Raw genomic sequence first — 18,358 nt, 5'->3', positions numbered from 1 at the left:
ATTGGTCCCGACCCATGGTTTGAAGAATCCTGCTCTATTTTAATTATGAAAGAAAAATGATGGGTTTCATGTCCCTTTAAAGGGACAATCTATTCGAAATTAAACTTTCATGATTCAGATAGGGCATGCAATTTTAAACAACTTTCCAATTTACTTCTATTATCTAATTTGCTCAATTCTTTAGATAGCCTTTGTTGAAGAAATAGCAATGCACATGTATGAGCTAATCACACAAGGCCTCTATGTGCAGCAACCAATCAGCAGCTACTGAGCATATCTAGATATGCTTTTCAGCAAGTGATATCAAGAAAATGAAGCAAATTAGGTAAAATAAGTCAATTCGAAAGTGGTTTAAAATGACATGCTCTTTCTAAATAACGAAAGAAAAAAAAATTGGGTTTCATGTCCCTTTAACTCTGAATAATATGGGCTTTTACTATGCTGAAAATTGGTAATGCAGGCTTCAGACCTCAAATGATTAACAATAGTCTGTATATCTTTCTAATTGGCTTTAGCATGGACTTTGTGCTAACAAAACAAGGAAAGGCATACTGACAGTATGATGTGACTTTGTGATAACATACATAAAATGAGGAAAAGCCTACTGACAGTATGATGTGACTAGAGTGACTGTCACATGAAGTACATCAGGATTAGCTCCTCCAAATAAGGAAAATGGTGGTGAAATTTGGCCACTGGAAAACTTTTGCATAGACCATTACATTACAGGCAAAGCGGGCAAAATAATGAAAGTATAATGCAAAGTTGTTTTATTATTTATAATTAAATAATTCATGTTATAATCACAAAGTGTATTATGCCCATGTAACGGGACAGACTATTGCTGAACAGACTTTATCTAATTATTTTGCATATCTAACTTTATACTCATTTATTTGATGTTGTTTTCTATTACAGAAACATGTCAAAGGGTCTATAAAGACATTACTGACCATAAAATGAGAAGATGCATAGGGGATTGCCAATCCCACACAAGAATTGTTTGTGGTCACAGGTAAGCAGTTATGTTTTTTCTTGTTTAAATCACCCCACTGAGTCATTTCTTTTATAATTGTTTTTTGTTTTTGTTTTTTTTATACAACATGCTTATATGGATGTGATACAGCAGGGGAGTGTTTGTTTCTGTCTATACAACATGTTTATATGGATGTGATACAGCAGGGGAGTGTTTGTTTCTGTTTATACAACATGCTTATATGGAAGTGATACAGCAGGGGAGTGTTTTATTTCTGTTTATACAACATGCTTATATGGATGTGATACAGCAGGGGAGTGTTTTATTTCTGTTTATACAACATGCTTATATGGATGTGATACAGCAGGGGAGTGTTTTATTTCTGTTTATACAACATGCTTATAGGGATGTGATACAGCAGGGGAGTGTTTGTTTCTGTCTATACAACATGCTTATATGGATGTGATACAGCAGGGGAGTGTTTGTTTCTGTTTATACAACATGCTTATATGGAAGTGATACAGCAGGAGAGTGTTTTATTTCTGTTTATACAACATGCTTATATGGATGTGATACAGCAGGGGAGTGTTTTATTTCTGTTTATACAACATGCTTATATGGATGTGATACAGCAGGGGAGTGTTTTATTTCTGTTTATACAACATGCTTATATGGATGTGATACAGCAGGGGAGTGTTTGTTTCTGTTTATACAACATGCTTATATGGATGTGATACAGCAGGGGAGTGTTTTATTTCTGTTTATACAACATGCTTATATGGATGTGATACAGCAGGGGAGTGTTTGTTTCTGTTTATACAACATGTTTATATGGATGTGATACAGCAGGGGAGTGTTTGTTTCTGTTTATACAACATGCTTATAAGGATGTGATACAGCAGGGGAGTAATTTACTCACTTCTCTGATCCTCCCATGATCATAAATAGAGCAGCCATGTTGGAGTTTTCTCTGTGCTTGGATTGAGCTGACCCTTTGAAAGGAATGTTCCATTTTGATAGTGGTGCTTCTTTGTAACAGGATTTTTATTGCACTATCAACTAATAGCAATTAAAATGTTAATGAATTATAAATCTTGTCTAAAAAGAAACATTCTTCAAACAAAGGAATGCTCCTATCACAGGAACAATAAATGAAACTCCCTTTACAATTTTCAGTGCTTCAGCAACATGCAACTTAAGATAAAACAATATATATTTCTTTAAAAGAGCATATTAGTAAAAAAAAAATGCATGCTCTAATTTGTTTTAATTCATTTTAAGACCATCAACCCTGCACTAACCCACAAAGGGATTAAACACACAGTAGAAGTACCGCTTGGAACCACAGAGCACTGCTGATCCTAGTATTTCTGATTAGATAAGCAGCAGTTGGCAGTTTTTGCTCTGGACCAGCAGTGCTCTGCAGGTACCAATCAGTACTTCCATTGTGTGTTTAAAGCCTTTGTGTGGGTTAATCTCGCAGTAGTGCTGGGTCAATAGTCTTAAATTTACATTAAAGGATGTCATTTTTTTTTACTATTAAGGCCCTTTTAAAGGGACAATAAACACCTTGAGATGGTAATATAAAATGATAAACTGTGTGTGTGTGTGTATATATATATATATATATATATATATATATATATATACTTTCATTATTTATTTTGTCCCCTTTTCCTGTAATTCTATTCTGAAGTTCAGCTCCTGTTAGAAATGGAAGTGCAGAACACTGTTATATTCCACACAGCCATTGGCTGCACACTCTAGTGATAAATTTATAACTGTCCCTAATTGGCCACAGCAGATAATGTAACCTAAGTAAGATCCCATTGTTTTATAGACATTAAAACTTTACACTTAGTTTGTTAATGTTTAAACAACAAATATAACTTTAAAAAATACATCTACATGTTATTCACAGACTAACCTTTTCTTTCAATGCTTCATTCTATCTAGCATTTATTTAGGGCTAGATTATAAGTGGAGCGCTAATTTATTGCGCGCCCGCAAGTGGACAAATGTGCCCTTTTGCAGGCACGTAATAAATAACCAGCCATTAGAAGTGTCTGGTTATTGCTACTATATGCTTGTGGTAACAACTAGCGCTTATAAAATTAACCAGTGATCAGATCTCTGGTCAATTTTATAAATATGCCCCAAATTCCCCCAAAATACAGTGTAGTGTATTTTATAAAAAAAATACAAATTGTATTATTTTTATGTTTTAATAAAATATTTGCACTAGGTAGTATTTTGGGGGTAAAGTTGGTCGGAGTTGGGTGTTATATTTGCTGCATCGCTGAGCTACTTACCCCCTTCACTGCACTTAGATTCTGAGCTTGCGTAATTTTACACTTGAGTTGTAATACCAGCTAATATTAGCGGGCGCTGGTATTACTCAATGGAGCACTAATATTGCTTGCACGCAAGCAATATTTAGCACTTCACTTGTAATCTGGCTCTTAGTGTTTAATGTCCCTTTAAATAAGCAAGCAGTGCAGCACCTCACATAGCATGGGAGTATCACAGAAGTAAATAGAATACTGTCTTACTAAATGCTACTCTGCTATATCATTTTCCTTTGGGAAGGGAAGTGGGGATATGAAGATTTAGAATATTACACATCTAGATAACATAATTTATGTAAGAACTTACCTGATAAATTAATTTCTTTCATGTAATTAGCAAGAGTCCATGAGCTAGTGACGTATGGGATATACATTCCTACCAGGAGGGGCAAAGTTTCCCAAACCTCAAAATGCCTATAAATACACCCCTCACCACACCCACAAATCAGTTTAATGAATAGCCAAGAAGTGGGGTGATAAGAAAAAAGTGCGAAAGCATAAAAAATAAGGAATTGGAATAATTTTGCTTTATACAAAAAAATCATAACCACCACAAAAAAGGGTGGGCCTCATGGACTCTTGCTAATATGAAAGAAATTAATTTATCAGGTAAGTTCTTACATAAATTATGTTTTCTTTCATGTAATTAGCAAGAGTCCATGAGCTAGTGACGTATGGGATAATGACTACCCAAGATGTGGATCTTCACACGCAAGAGTCACTAGAGAGGGAGGGATAAAATAAAGACAGCCAATTCCTGCTGAAAATAATCCACACCCAAAATAAAGTTTAAATGAAAACATAAGCAGAAGATTCAAACTGAAACAGCTGCCTGAAGTACTTTTCTACCAAAAACTGCTTCAGAAGAAGTAAACACATCAAAATGGTAGAATTTAGTAAAAGTATGCAAAGAGGACCAAGTTGCTGCTTTGCAAATCTGATCAACCGAAGCTTCATTCCTAAACGCCCAGGAAGTAGAAACTGACCTAGTAGAATGAGCTGTAATCCTTTGAGGCGGAGTTTTACCCGACTCGACATAAGCATGATGAATTAAAGATTTCAACCAGGATGCCAAAGAAATGGCAGAGGCCTTCTGACCTTTCCTAGAACCGGAAAAGATAACAAATAGACTAGAAGTCTTTCGGAAAGTCTTAGTAGCTTCAACATAATATTTCAAAGCTCTAACTACATCCAAAGAATGCAATGATTTCTCCTTAGAATTCTTAGGATTAGGACATAATGAAGGAACCACAATTTCTCTACTAATGTTGTTAGAATTCAAAACCTTAGGTAAAAATTGAAAAGAAGTTCGCAACACCGCCTTATCCTGATGAAAAATCAGAAAAGGAGACTCACAAGAAAGAGCAGATAATTCAGAAACTCTTCTAACAGAAGAGATGGCCAAAAGAAACAAAACTTTCCAAGAAAGTAATTTAATGTCCAATGAATGCATAGGTTCAAACGGAGGAGCTTGAAGAGCCCCCAGAACCAAATTCAAACTCCAAGGAGGAGAAATTGACTTAATAACAGGTTTTATACGCACCAAAGCTTGTACAAAACAATGAATATCAGGAAGATTAGCAATCTTTCTGTGAAAAAGAACAGAAAGAGCAGAGATTTGTCCTTTCAAGGAACTTGCAGACAAACCTTTATCCAAACCATCCTGAAGAAACTGTAAAATTCTTGGAATTCTAAAAGAATGCCAGGAAAAATGATGAAAAAGACACCAAGAAATATAAGTCTTCCAGACTCTATAATATATCTCCCTAGATACAGATTTACGAGCCTGTAACATAGTATTAATCACAGAGTCAGAGAAACCTCTTTGACTAAGAATCAAGCGTTCAATCTCCATACCTTTAAATTTAAGGATTTGAGATCCTGATGGAAAAAAGGACCTTGAGACAGAAGGTCTGGTCTTAACGGAAGAGTCCACGGTTGGCAAGAAGCCATCCGGACAAGATCCGCATACCAAAACCTGTGAGGCCATGCTGGAGCTACCAGCAGAACAAACGAGCATTCCTTCAGAATTTTGGAGATCACTCTTGGAAGAAGAACTAGAGGCGGAAAGATATAGGCAGGATGATACTTCCAAGGAAGTGACAATGCATCCACTGCTTCCGCTTGAGGATCCCTGGATCTGGACAGATACCTGGGAAGTTTCTTGTTTAGATGAGAGGCCATCAGATCTATTTCTGGAAGCCCCCACATTTGAACAATCTGAAGAAATACCTCTGGGTGAAGAGACCATTCGCCCGGATGCAACGTTTGGCGACTGAGATAATCCGCTTCCCAATTGTCTATACCTGGGATATGAACCGCAGAAACTAGACAGGAGCTGGATTCCGCCCAAACCAGAATTCGAGATACTTCTTTCATAGCTAGAGGACTGTGAGTCCCTCCTTGATGATTGATGTATGCTACAGTTGTGACACTGTCTGTCTGAAAACAAATACACGATTCTCTCTTCAGAAGAGGCCAAGACTGAAGAGCTCTGAAAATTGCACTGAGTTCCAAAATATTGATCGGTAATCTCACCTCCTGAGATTCCCAAACCCCTTGTGCCGTCAGAGACCCCCACACAGCTCCCCAACCTGTAAGACTTGCATCTGTTGAAATTACAGTCCAGGTCGGAAGAACAAAAGAAGCCCCCTGAATTAAACGATGGTGATCTGTCCACAACGTCAGAGAGTGTCGTACAATCGGTTTTAAAGATATTAATTGAGATATCTTTGTGTAATCCCTGCACCATTGGTTCAGCATACAGAGCTGAAGAGGTCGCATGTGAAAACGAGCAAAGGGGATCGCGTCCGATGCAGCAGTCATAAGACCTAGAATTTCCATGCATAAGGCTACCGAAGGGAATGATTGTGACTGAAGGTTTCGACAAGCTGATATCAATTTTAGACGTCTCTTGTCTGTCAAAGATAGAGTCATGGACACTGAATCTATCTGGAAACCCAAAAAGGTTACCCTTGTCTGAGGAATCAATGAACTTTTTAGTAAATTGATCCTCCAACCATGATCTTGAAGAAACAACACAAGTCGATTTGTATGAGATTCTGCTAAATGTAAAGACTGAGCAAGTACCAAGATATCGTCCAAATAAGGAAATACCACAATACCCTGTTCTCTGATTACAGACAGAAGGGCACCGAGAACCTTTGTAAAAATTCTTGGAGCTGTTGCTAGGCCAAATGGTAGAGCCACAAACTGGTAATGCTTGTCTAGGAAAGAGAATCTCAGAAACTGAAAGTGATCTGGATGAATCGGAATATGCAGATATGCATCCTGTAAATCTATTGTAGACATCTAATGCCCTTGCTGAACAAAAGGCAGGATAGTCCTTACAGTTACCATTTTGAATGTTGGTATCCTTACATAACGATTCAATATTTTTAGATCCAGAACTGGTCTGAAGGAATTATCCTTCTTTGGTACAATGAAGAGATTTGAATAAAACCCCAGCCCCTGTTCCAGAACTGGAACTGGCATAATTACTCCAGCCAACTCTAGATCTGAAACACATTTCAGAAATGCTTGAGCCTTCGCTGGATTTACTGGGACACGGGAAAGAAAAAATCTCTTTGCAGGAGGTCTTAATTTGAAGCCAATTCTGTACCCTTCTGAAACAATGTTCTGAATCCAAAGATTGTGAACGGATTTGATCCAAATTTCTTAGAAAAAACGTAATCTGCCCCCTACCAGCTGAGCTGGAATGAGGGCTGCACCTTCATGTGGACTTAGAAGCTGGCTTTAATTTTCTAGAAGGCTTGGATTTATTCCAGACTGGAGATGGTTTCCAAACTGATACCGCTCCTGAGGATGAAGGATCAGGTTTCTGTTCCTTGTTGTGACGAAAGGAACGAAAACGATTATTAGACCTGAATTTACCTTTAGATTTTTTTTTTCCAAATAATGTTTTTATTGAGGTTATGCATGTTAAACAACAAAGATGAAACGTCACATCACCCATATAACACAGTGAGAAACGTACTTACTAAAAACAAAAGTAAGCACTAGTCAATAAAACTTACATGCAAAATTAGGTATGAAAAGTGAATCATGTTTGGGTACTGTGTAAAGGTGTCTTGAACCTCAGTTTTATTATGCATATCTTATATTTACATCCTCTTTGGGGACAGGGGATCGCTCTCGGACCCATGAAAAGTAAAACAATCTAGAGGAGGAAATTAGCTTATGAAATGGCCACTCTTGGGCCTAGCTGTTTGGATATAGGGAGGGGGGTTCAGCAGTCAAGAGCCGCTCAAATGTGGAGTTAGAGGGGGGGGGGGACTGGGCTTGTGGGTGCTAGCAAAGCATTGTTTTATAATAAAATATAATATAAGCAGGATGGAGTATCTATCTATTGGAAGTAGACATATGTATATTGGAGGTAATAAGAATATATGTTATAAATTGATAGAGGGATTGCCTATTCGCAAGAGCAGTGGGTAACAAAAAGTAAAATAAGTAAAAATAAAGAGAAAATGACTAGAAGGCTAGATCAATGTCGAATAAAGAATGTTGGATAGGAGTAGGGCATATAAAGGCATATAAGGGCTAACTAAGGTGAGATGGAGGATGTTAGACTCTACTGGGGCATATAAGCAAGTGTGGCAGTTAGTCCTTAGGTGGGGTAAACAAGATTCAGATCTAAGGATAATCTACAAGTATAAACCTAAGACCTTACAGTAGGAGTATATGCAAGATCTGACACATATTTTACAATTAGGGCCCATGTATAAGGTCAAAGTGGTTTAGTCTATTAAAATCAGGGCTCTAAGCCCTCTCATCTCTAAGTAAATGGGAAAGGTAATGTCTATTAGAGGGTCATTAGTAGGGGGGATTAACTCTAAATTATGTGTCAAAAGACTATGATTATGTCTGCTGTGTATTTATGGTTTAATTCAATCGAGTCAGTGCCCTAGGGGTCACCTAGCACTATATGATAAGGTTCAACAGAGTGATATAGATGTTACATCAGAAGCGTATATAAATAAAATTCTGTGCTGAAAAATGAGAGAAACATGAGAGAAAAAACTAAAAGAGAAGAGGAATGGGAGTAAATAAAGCTTATATATAAAGCTCACATACTATAACTGCAGCTTACAAACAATTGCAAACATTTTCCTTAGGAGAGACAAGATTAAAAAAGAAACGAAAGAGACAGATTTATAGCTAGCCTATACCAGCTCTGTTCAGGACCAAGCTGCTGCATGGAAAGTCCAGCTCTGCATATGTATCCTTGGTTGAGCTCAAGGGGGGATCACGGCAGTCTCTTGTGGAAGGTTGTCCTGGAGGAGTATATGTCGGAGCCTTGAACCCTTCATAAAAGTGCTTTGCAGTGAGGTAAGTATGGTGGCTTCCCCAATCGCCCATCCAGGAGCCGGCCGCATCTCCCAAACAGGCCCGAGGAAGCTGGGGGTCAAAATTCAGGCTGCTGACTGTAACTGAGCTACTCCGCTGGAAACTCGGTGTAGGCTGACCTGATGTAGGTTGCACAAAATTGTGTGGTAAGGCGATGTTCGGCGTCAGGGTTTGCTGCAATGTCACTGTCGGAGCATGTGAGACAAGTGAGTCGGGTGTTTCTTTAGATTCTCCGGCACCAGCGGCTAAGGGTAAATCTGTTGGGAAGAATAACTCCGGTGCTATGTCGCGAGCGTGCTTAGATGAGAGTGACGGCTGGGCACCATCTTTCAAACAGGCCTCTCTGATTTCAGTCCTGAGATTTTCAAATTGTGTATCCATCTTTTGGAGAAGATCTCGGAATATAGCCACTGTGGTAAGGCTAAAGTCCTCCATCCTGCTATACAAAGCCAGCAATCCACCCCGGATAACCGGGGGGGGGTTAGATTATGTGGAGAAATAGGATTGTGTAGACCGTCACCAGTAACTTACAGTTATTCTATAGCGATGTCCAAATGTGACAATCTCCCTGGGGCTCAAGTCCACAGAAATGAATATTAATATAAAACAGTCCTAGAACCCAGAGAGAGAATCATCAGGCTTGAATGATCAATGCAGGTTTTTATGGGCTTCAGTTAGCGGCAACGGCCTAATGTCTTAGTAGGCTAAATCAGCTCCTGGTTGGACTGATGCGGGAATCACGGAGACTTTCAGTACTGCAGAGCTAGCAGTGCAGGGATCTTGTGTATATTTGAGAAGAATAAAAGTTATATCCCTATTTTATTAATGAATCCAGAGAGTATTCCCAGGAGCTTCATAAAATGCGACTGATCATGGTCGCCTCTTAGCCACTCCCCACCTTTAGATTTTTTATCCTGTGGTAAAAAAGTTCCTTTCCCTCCAGTAACAGTTGAAATAATAGAATCCAACTGAGAACCAAATAATTTATTACCTTGGAAAGAAAGGGAAAGCAGAGTAGACTTAGAAGACATATCAGCATTCCAAGTTTTAAGCCATAAAGCTCTTCTAGCTAAAATAGCTAGAGACATATACCTGACATCAACCCTAATGATATCAAAGATGGCATCACAAATAAAATTATTAGCATGTTGAAGAAGAATAATAATGCTATGAGAATTATGATCTGTTACTTGTTGAAGCTGCAAAAAAGTTGAAGCTGCAGCAACATCCGCCAAAGATATAGCAGGTCTATGAAGATTACCTGAACACAAATAAGCTTATCTTAGAAAGGATTCAATTTTCCTATCTAAAGGATCCTTAAAGGAAGTACCATCTGCCGTAGGAATCGTAGTACGCTTAGCAAGAGTAGAGACAGCCCCATCAACCTTAGGGATTTTGTCCCAAAACTCTAATCTGTCAGATGGCACAGGATATAATTGCTTAAAACGTTTAGAAGGAGTAAATGAATTACCCAAATTATTCCATTCCCTGGAAATTACTTCAGAAATAGCACTAGGAACAGGAAAAACTTCTGGAATAACTACAGGAGATTTAAAAACCTTATCTAAACGTTTAGATTTAGTATTAAGAGGACCAGAATCCTCAATTTCTAAAGCAATTAGAACTTCTTTAAGTAAAGAACGAATAAATTCCATTTTAAATAAATATGAAGATTTATCAGCATCAACCTCTGAGACAGAATCCTCTGAACCAGAAGAACCATTATCAGAATCAGAATGATGATGTTCATTTAAAAATTCATCTGAACAATGAGAAGTTTTAAAAGATTTTTTATGTTTACTAGAAGGAGGAATAACAGACAAAGCCTTCTTAATGGATTCAGAAACAAAATCTCTTATGTTATCAGGAACACTCTGAGTATTAGATGTTGACGGAACAGCAACAGGTAATGGAACTTTACTAAAGGAAATTTTATCTGCATTAACAAGTTTGTCATGACATTCAATACAAACAACAGCTGGAGGAACAGATACCAAAAGTTTACAGCAGATACACTTAGCTTTGGTAGCTCCAGCACCAGGCAGCGATTTTCCTGAAGTATCTTCTGACTCAGTTGCAACGTGGGACATCTTGCAATATGTAATAGAAAAAACAACATATAAAGCAAAATAGATCAAATTCCTTAAATGACAGTTTCAGGAATGGGAAAAAATGCCAGTGAACAAGCTTCTAGCAACCAGAAGCAATAAATAATGAGACTTAAATAATGTGGAGACAAAAGTGACGCCCATATTTTTTTAGCGCCAAATAAGACGCCCTTATTATTTGGCGCCTAAATGCTTTTGGCGCCAAAAATGACGCCACATCCGGAATGCTGACACTTTTGACGCAAAAAAACGTCAAAAAAACTCGTATGACGCCGGAAACAGAAAAAAAAATTTGCGCCAAAAAAGTCCGCGCCAAGAATGACGCAATAAAATGAAGCATTTTCAGCCCCCGCGAGCCTAACAGCCCACAGGGAAAAAGTCAAATTTTTAAGGTAAGAAAAAATTATTGATTCAAATGCATTATCCCAAATATGAAACTGACTGTCTGAAAATAAGGAATGTTGAACATCCTGAGTCAAGGCAAATAAATGTTTGAATACATATATTTAGAACTTTATTAAAAAAGTGCCCAACCATAGCTTAGAGTGTCACAGAAAATAAGACTTACTTACCCCAGGACACTCATCTACATGTTGTAGAAAGCCAAACCAGTACTGAAACGAAAATCAGCAGAGATAATGGTATATATATATAAGAGTATATCGTCGATCTGAAAAGGGAGGTAAGAGATGAATCTCTACGACCGATAACAGAGAACCTATGAAATAGACCCCGTAGAAGGAGATCATTGCATTCAAATAGGCAATACTCTCCTCACATCCCTCTGACATTCACTGCACGCTGAGAGGAAAACCGGGCTCCAACCTGCTGCGGAGCGCATATCAACGTAGAATCTAGCACAAACTTACTTCACCACCTCCATAGGAGGCAAAGTTTGTAAAACTGATTTGTGGGTGTGATGAGGGGTGTATTTATAGGCATTTTGAGGTTTGGGAAACTTTGCCCCTCCTGGTAGGAATGTATATCCCATACGTCACTAGCTCATGGACTCTTGCTAATTACATGAAAGAAAGCATATTACTTAATATTTTGTAAAAGGAAAAAAACACAATTGAAAAGGAAATAAACTGCACATTGTGACTTTCCCTCTTTTATCTCCAAAAGTCTAGGAACACAACCAAAAATTTAAATTACAACATAGGGTATCAAATAGTGCACATTGATTTCTAGAGAAGTAAAATATAAATATCTTAAGGAAAAAAAGTCTCAATATAGTAACCCTTTAACGACTGAGATGTACCATGTATGTTGCCGCTCATTAAGGGTTATATTTTTTTAAATAGCACGTGTCCCGCCACAAGTGGCGGTACTGCCCTTTTATACCCTCCCTTCTTGTCATCGTAAATAGTGTGGCCTCAACACTGGCGGCGAGACCGCGCATTTAATAGCACTTCCCTATTCAAAGCCGAGTGATGTACAGGGTACGTTGCTAGTCTTTAAGAGGTTAAAGTATAGGTTCTAAGCATCCCATTGGCAGGTAGTGATCTGTTTGATTAGGAAGGAACGTGGCCAAATATGTTAATATCTAGATGGAAATTGCATTGACATGAGAATTTATGGAAGTTAAAAATACAATTCTTTTTTAGTATTCATCACAACCTTGAAGTTGAAATAAAGGCGTTATTTATTTTGTCAGATTTACTTTTTTAGTTCTACAAATTAAAGTTCTGCTGTAGACTAAGCAATTAGCACAGAATGCCCATGTTTATGTAATATTTGTTTTTATTTTTACAGGCCGGTGCCAAATTCAAGATCATAGAACAGATACAGATAGACATCATATTATATTTTTGTTGTTCTGTCAACATTATTGTGCATCTGCATTAAACTTGTACCCTAGGCCTATACTATAAGTTATTCTCTGGTTTATTACAATGTCATATTTAAAATGTTTTAATACCTGGAAAATTTGAAGCCTAATAAAACTTTAAATTATTTTTGTAAGAGTCAATGCTGTTGTTTTTATGGAGTCATTTTTAAAGGATTTTTTGGGGAATATTTTTATCTTCATACAGTATTGAGGTTAACAGATCATATTTACCAGACAGGCAAATGCTAATTTTATTAAAATCAGTAAAATATAAAAAATAAATATGATTTTTCTAGTTTAACTTCTGGTAACAATTGCAGTTAGTTATATACAATAATTATTTTTTATATCTGCACAGATATGGAGAGATCTGTAAAACAAATATTCATAAAGAAAATAATCAATTAAAATGACTGCCAAAAAAGACTGAACGGGAGGTAAAAACATGAAACATAATAACGATGGGCAGAACTGAAGACTGATTTATAAGTGGAATGCCTTAAAGGGGTGTGCTGTAAAAAGGGGCCATACTGTACCTGAGATAATGATATTAGTGTTATAATATAACTCTAATATAAGAATACATCAAGTATTCAACTTAAAGGGATACTAAACCCATTGTTTTGCTTTTATGATTCAGATAGAGCATGCTATTTTCTAATGTACTCCTATTATCATTTTTTCTTCGTTCTCTTGCTATCTTTATTTGAAAAAGCAGAAATGTAAGATTAGGAGCTGGCCCATTTTTGTTTTAGCACCTGGGTAGCGCTTACATATTGGTAGCTACATTTAGCCACCAATCAGCAAGCGATACCCTTGTGCTGAACCAAAAATGGTCTCTTACTTTCCTGCTTTTTCGAATAAAAATAGGAAGAAAACGGAAAAAAAATTGATAATAGGAATAAGCTAGAAAATTACTTAAAATTGCATGCTTTGTCTGAATCATGAAAGAAAAAATGTGGGTTTAGTGTCCCTTTAATATATTACCTGTCATAATATTAGTTTTATATATGAATATATATTACCTCAGATAATGCATGGATACAACTTTAAGATCAATTAAATTCATACAAACAACTTACATAGATAACTTTTGCAGGAAAAAAATTTAAATTTTATTATTAATTTGTAAATATGATTGACGTAAATAATAGTAAATTTGTAGTGCTCTTGTGGCAGACACTGCTCTTAATTGTGATATATGTGCCAGAGATATGCTAAAGATTTGCAGTTGACTTGTTAGAGATTTATAACAGACTTGCAGAGCTTTTGCAGTAGACTTGAAGGGCTCTTGCTGTTAAATTGTGAGAAATTTGCTGCAGATTTGAAGGGCTATTGCTGTTGACTTGTCAGAAATTTGCAGCAGACTTGCAGAGCTCTTGCTATTGACTTGCCAGAAATTGACTAGACACTTGCAGAGCTCTTGCAGTTGACTTGCCAGAAATTGACTACAAACTTGCAGAGCTCTTGCAGTTGACTTGCCAGAAATTGACAATAGACTTGCAAAGCTCTTGTAGTTGACTTGCCAAAAATTGGCTACAAACTTGCAGAGCTCTTGCAGTTGACTTGCCAGAATGCTCTTGCTAGAGACTTGCTAGGTAAACTTGCTGCAAGTTGAAAAAGTGTCAACTAGAACTTTTGCTGCAATTATGATGCAAGTAAACACACTTGCCAGTGAACACTTGCAGCAAGTTATACCGACTTACAGCAAAAGTTAGCTACAAGTTTGTGGCAAGTTATCCTTGCTATCTGGGATGGAGGTTGTTAGTGATGAAACTTCCGGCTCCCCACCGATGCCCTTAGTCACACTTGAAAATAGACAGATTACTGTAATTGAAAAACCTTTCGAAGAAAATACAGAAGGTATGGTAAATTTTGTTACACTTTTTTAGACACTCAGTAATTGATTACTCATATATAACCAAAAGTTTTTCACTTACATTTTATTTGTATAATACCCGTGAAATAATGTCCACAGATTTATTAAAATTACAACAAAGATAAATAGGTCATAAAGTTAATGTACAATGCTCTCTCTCTATCTCCCTCTCTTTTGCTGTCTCTCCCGTTCTTCTGCTCTCTCTCTCCCCTTTCTCCCCCCTCTCTTTTGCTGTCTCTATCCCCCCTCTCTCTTGATTTCTCTCTCGCCTTTCTCCCCCCTCTCTTTTGCTGTCTCTCTCCCCCCTCTCTCTTGATTTCTCTCTCCCCTTTCTCCCCTCTCTCTTTTGCTGTCTCTCTCCCTCTCTCTACTCGCTATGTCTTTTCAGCTCTCTCACGCCCGGAAACGCCAACCTCACACCACCCTCACACCCGATCAGCACTAGCAACGATTACAGGTCTCTACTGCGCAATAACAGCTTTTGAAAAACAGAAAAGGCCTATATTATATAGATATATTATTTTTTGGTTATAGAAGCAGCAGTAGAAATTAGAACGGAAGAGCCAGATTTTGTTCTACCTATCCAAAGACCAAAAATAACAGTAGAACATTCTTCGGACTACGATTCTGTGGGTTTTGAAGGTTGGTTTTGGTATTTGTAATATAATGATTGTGCTTTTATATAAGCATCTTTATTTGAATATGGTAATCCGTTTCATTAATTTGTTTTATTCATAGATGATGTTGAAGCCGAAGAATCTACTTCCACAAGAAACATTGGTACACGTAAGTACAAATGATTTACTTTTGTTTTTAGCCATCATTATTATTTTGTTTTTATAAATATATATATATTTATTAACAAATATTTATACATTGTAGGATGTTCGTGGAAATGTTCTTTATACAAAACGCATTTGGATACAGCATACAATTTGAAACATCTTTCTAATTTACTGATATTGTCAATATACAAACTTAGATAATTGGAGTAAATTATAAAGTGTATTCCAATTCTCAGTTCTATATGAAGCATGTAATGTTGATTGTCACATTAATATATATTATAAACCTCAGTTTATAAAAATTGTACAAAATGAATGTTAAATCTTACTAACAATTTTTTAATAAATGTTTTTATCTTTAAAAGAGGTTGTGGAAGAAGAACTTGGACTCATCTCAAGAGAGACCATAATCGCAGAATTTGATCGGTTAGAAGTCATGATGCATACAATAACAAGAAGCATCCAAAATTTTAGAAGAGCCATAACGGAGCAAATGTATTAAAAAAAAAAAAATAACCCTGAAAATGTAACTTTCTATGTTTCAATTAGATTTGCATTTTTGGTTTAGTTTCTATAAAAAATTATTATATTATAATATATGTGTCTGTTATTTTTTTAAAAAGGTAAAGATTAATAATAGAGAAATACATTCAAACGGCATTAATAGTTTTTAATTTAACCTATGATATGTTATAAATCATAACCAACATTTATACATTAACTGTTTAAAAAACAAAAAAAACATTTTAAGAAAACCCACCCAAAAAAAAATCAATGATTCCCAATTCTTGTTTGTAAAATATTCACTAGTAATGCAAGCAACCTATTTGTCTCTTGACGTGCAAGTAAACTCTGCCTGTCAATTTCCAAACGTTCACTTTGCAGGTCACTCATCTGTTGAAAAAAAGCCCTTTGTTCATTCTGAAAATTTGTGGCTAATTGCAGAATGTTAACCAAATTTACTGATATTGCCTCTTCAGTTGGTGCTTGTGCTTCTTGTTGGATATCTTCGTGTACATCTCCAATTTCTTCTTCTGGTACTTCTACATTTGTACTTGAGGAATGTACAGGAGATGTCTCCTGTATTGGTTGTAAATTCAGAACGTATTCAACATTTTCAGAATCATCTATAATAAAGATAAACAATAATTTCATTTTGACAATGCCACCTATTATAGATTACTATCATCTTTCACTGAAAATATGAAAATTAAATTTAATATTGATGAGATTTTAAAAGGGCAGAATACACATGTATCAGCATCTTTAAAGTATAATATTCCACAACAATTACATTCAAATTTTGTAATTGCTGGATATAAGCAACTTACAATTTCACTACAATTGTCAGCTTTTGTTAATTCTATTGCTATCTGTATGTTATAAGCTGGAATGCAATTCTTAAAGCATCCATCATATTTTAGTTTCAGCACCATGGTCAGTGGTTCCAATAAACAAGCACTAACCATGGTGCTGATCCTAAAATGGGATGGATGCTAAGATTTACATTCCATGTTATAAAATATAGATAGCAATATAATTAATAAAAGCTGAAAAATGTAGTGAAATTGTAAGTTGCTTATAATTTCATGCTGTATCTGATTCTACAAAAAAAATGTCTTATAAAGTTTTAATATGATTTGCACATCTGATTGTGTAGGTGGGGATCCTAAAAAAAAAAAAGGGTAATCAATAGCCAAGATTAATGTAATATATCCATTAAAGTGAAATAAGCAATGCACAAAATTGGAAATATATTACTGCATTATTTAAGTTACTTCCATTACAAACAAAAAGTGAAAAACAGATTGAACATCGAATGTGCTTTTCAACAAAAGTTTCAAAGAAAACAAAAATAAATGTTAATATAAGGAAAAATATTGTATTTGAAATCAATCACCAGTAATGAGTGAGGAGAATGAAAACATTTATCAATTTCAATTAGGATTTAAATACTTCATTAGCAATATAAATATAATAATAATAATAATAGTTTACCTGCATAATCGCCTGTGTCTCCTTGCACTTCAATTCCCTCCACAACCTCAGGCCCCATCAAATTAAGAACTTTCTTCTCATACTCCATTAGATCAGCAGTATATCCTGGACCACCCCCTGTACCTCTTGCTGAACGTTTTTCTTTGCATAGTTTCATTTTAATTATTCTTTTTATATCCGAAAAACGTTTTTTACAATTATTTACATTTTTGGGGTTTATACCCTGTGCAGATACCTCCTGGCTTATATCTTGCCATATCTGCCTTTTACGTGCCATAGGTGTCTGCCTGCTTCTACAGCCTAGCAGGACATCATAGTGATTTAAAATTTTGTCTACAAGAACATTGTTTTGAGATAGGCTAAAATGTATATTTCGACCACCTTTTGTTTTGCTGGCAGTTGATGCGTTTTCCTGTAGGCCAGCAGCAGACATAATAAATAAATAAATAAATAAATAAATAAATAATTTAATATATAAAAAATATAATATATCAATTATTTTTTGGATTAAAAATTATAAATATACAAATTAAAAAAAAAATTGGAGTACAATATATATAAATCTCTGTAAATATATTGCACAAAATTTTTTTTTAAAATAAAAATATATATTATGAAAAAGAACAATGAAAAGAAGATAGTTTTAGCAACCAAATGAGGGCAACTTTACAGTGTGCAGAAGCGCCAAAAAAGGGGCAGAATAAAAACAACTTTAATCATAAATAAGAAATAACAATAAGAAACAATCACGTGTTTAATTTCTTTTATTTTAATAGGACAATAACAATAATAACAATGAAACTATTCCCGGAAGTAAAAGTCATGATAATTACTTGCGAGTGATAAATAAAGTGAAAATCATCACATTCTCCAAGAAACTATACTAGTCATTCGCTTGTCATCGCAAAAAAAGTTTGCACGAAATTTGTCTCAACAATATTAATAAATATTGGCGAAAAATTGGATTTCGGAAATTGCGATTAGCTACGAAAATTTCCGCGACTTTTTTTGCGCATTTTTTCGGAGCTTGATAAATCTTGCCCTTTGTCTGACTTTACCGACT

General features: G+C 35.8%; 1 long non-coding RNA gene across 1 annotated transcript; it reads left to right on the top strand.

Annotated features, from left to right (window-relative positions):
* The first annotated feature begins 14,424 nt into the window (after window positions 1-14,424).
* Window positions 14,425-15,101, top strand: LOC128635933 (uncharacterized). Its single transcript, XR_008398623.1, has 3 exons — window positions 14,425-14,496; window positions 14,901-14,969; window positions 15,047-15,101. It is a non-coding gene; the product is annotated as an uncharacterized LOC128635933 (long non-coding RNA).
* Window positions 15,102-18,358: the final 3,257 nt, after the last annotated feature.

The sequence above is a fragment of the Bombina bombina genome, chromosome 7 (assembly GCF_027579735.1).
Source record: "Bombina bombina isolate aBomBom1 chromosome 7, aBomBom1.pri, whole genome shotgun sequence".
Lineage (NCBI taxonomy): Eukaryota > Metazoa > Chordata > Amphibia > Anura > Bombinatoridae > Bombina > Bombina bombina.
Note: the sequence above shows the minus strand (reverse complement) of the source record. Positions and strands in the feature narration are given on the sequence as shown.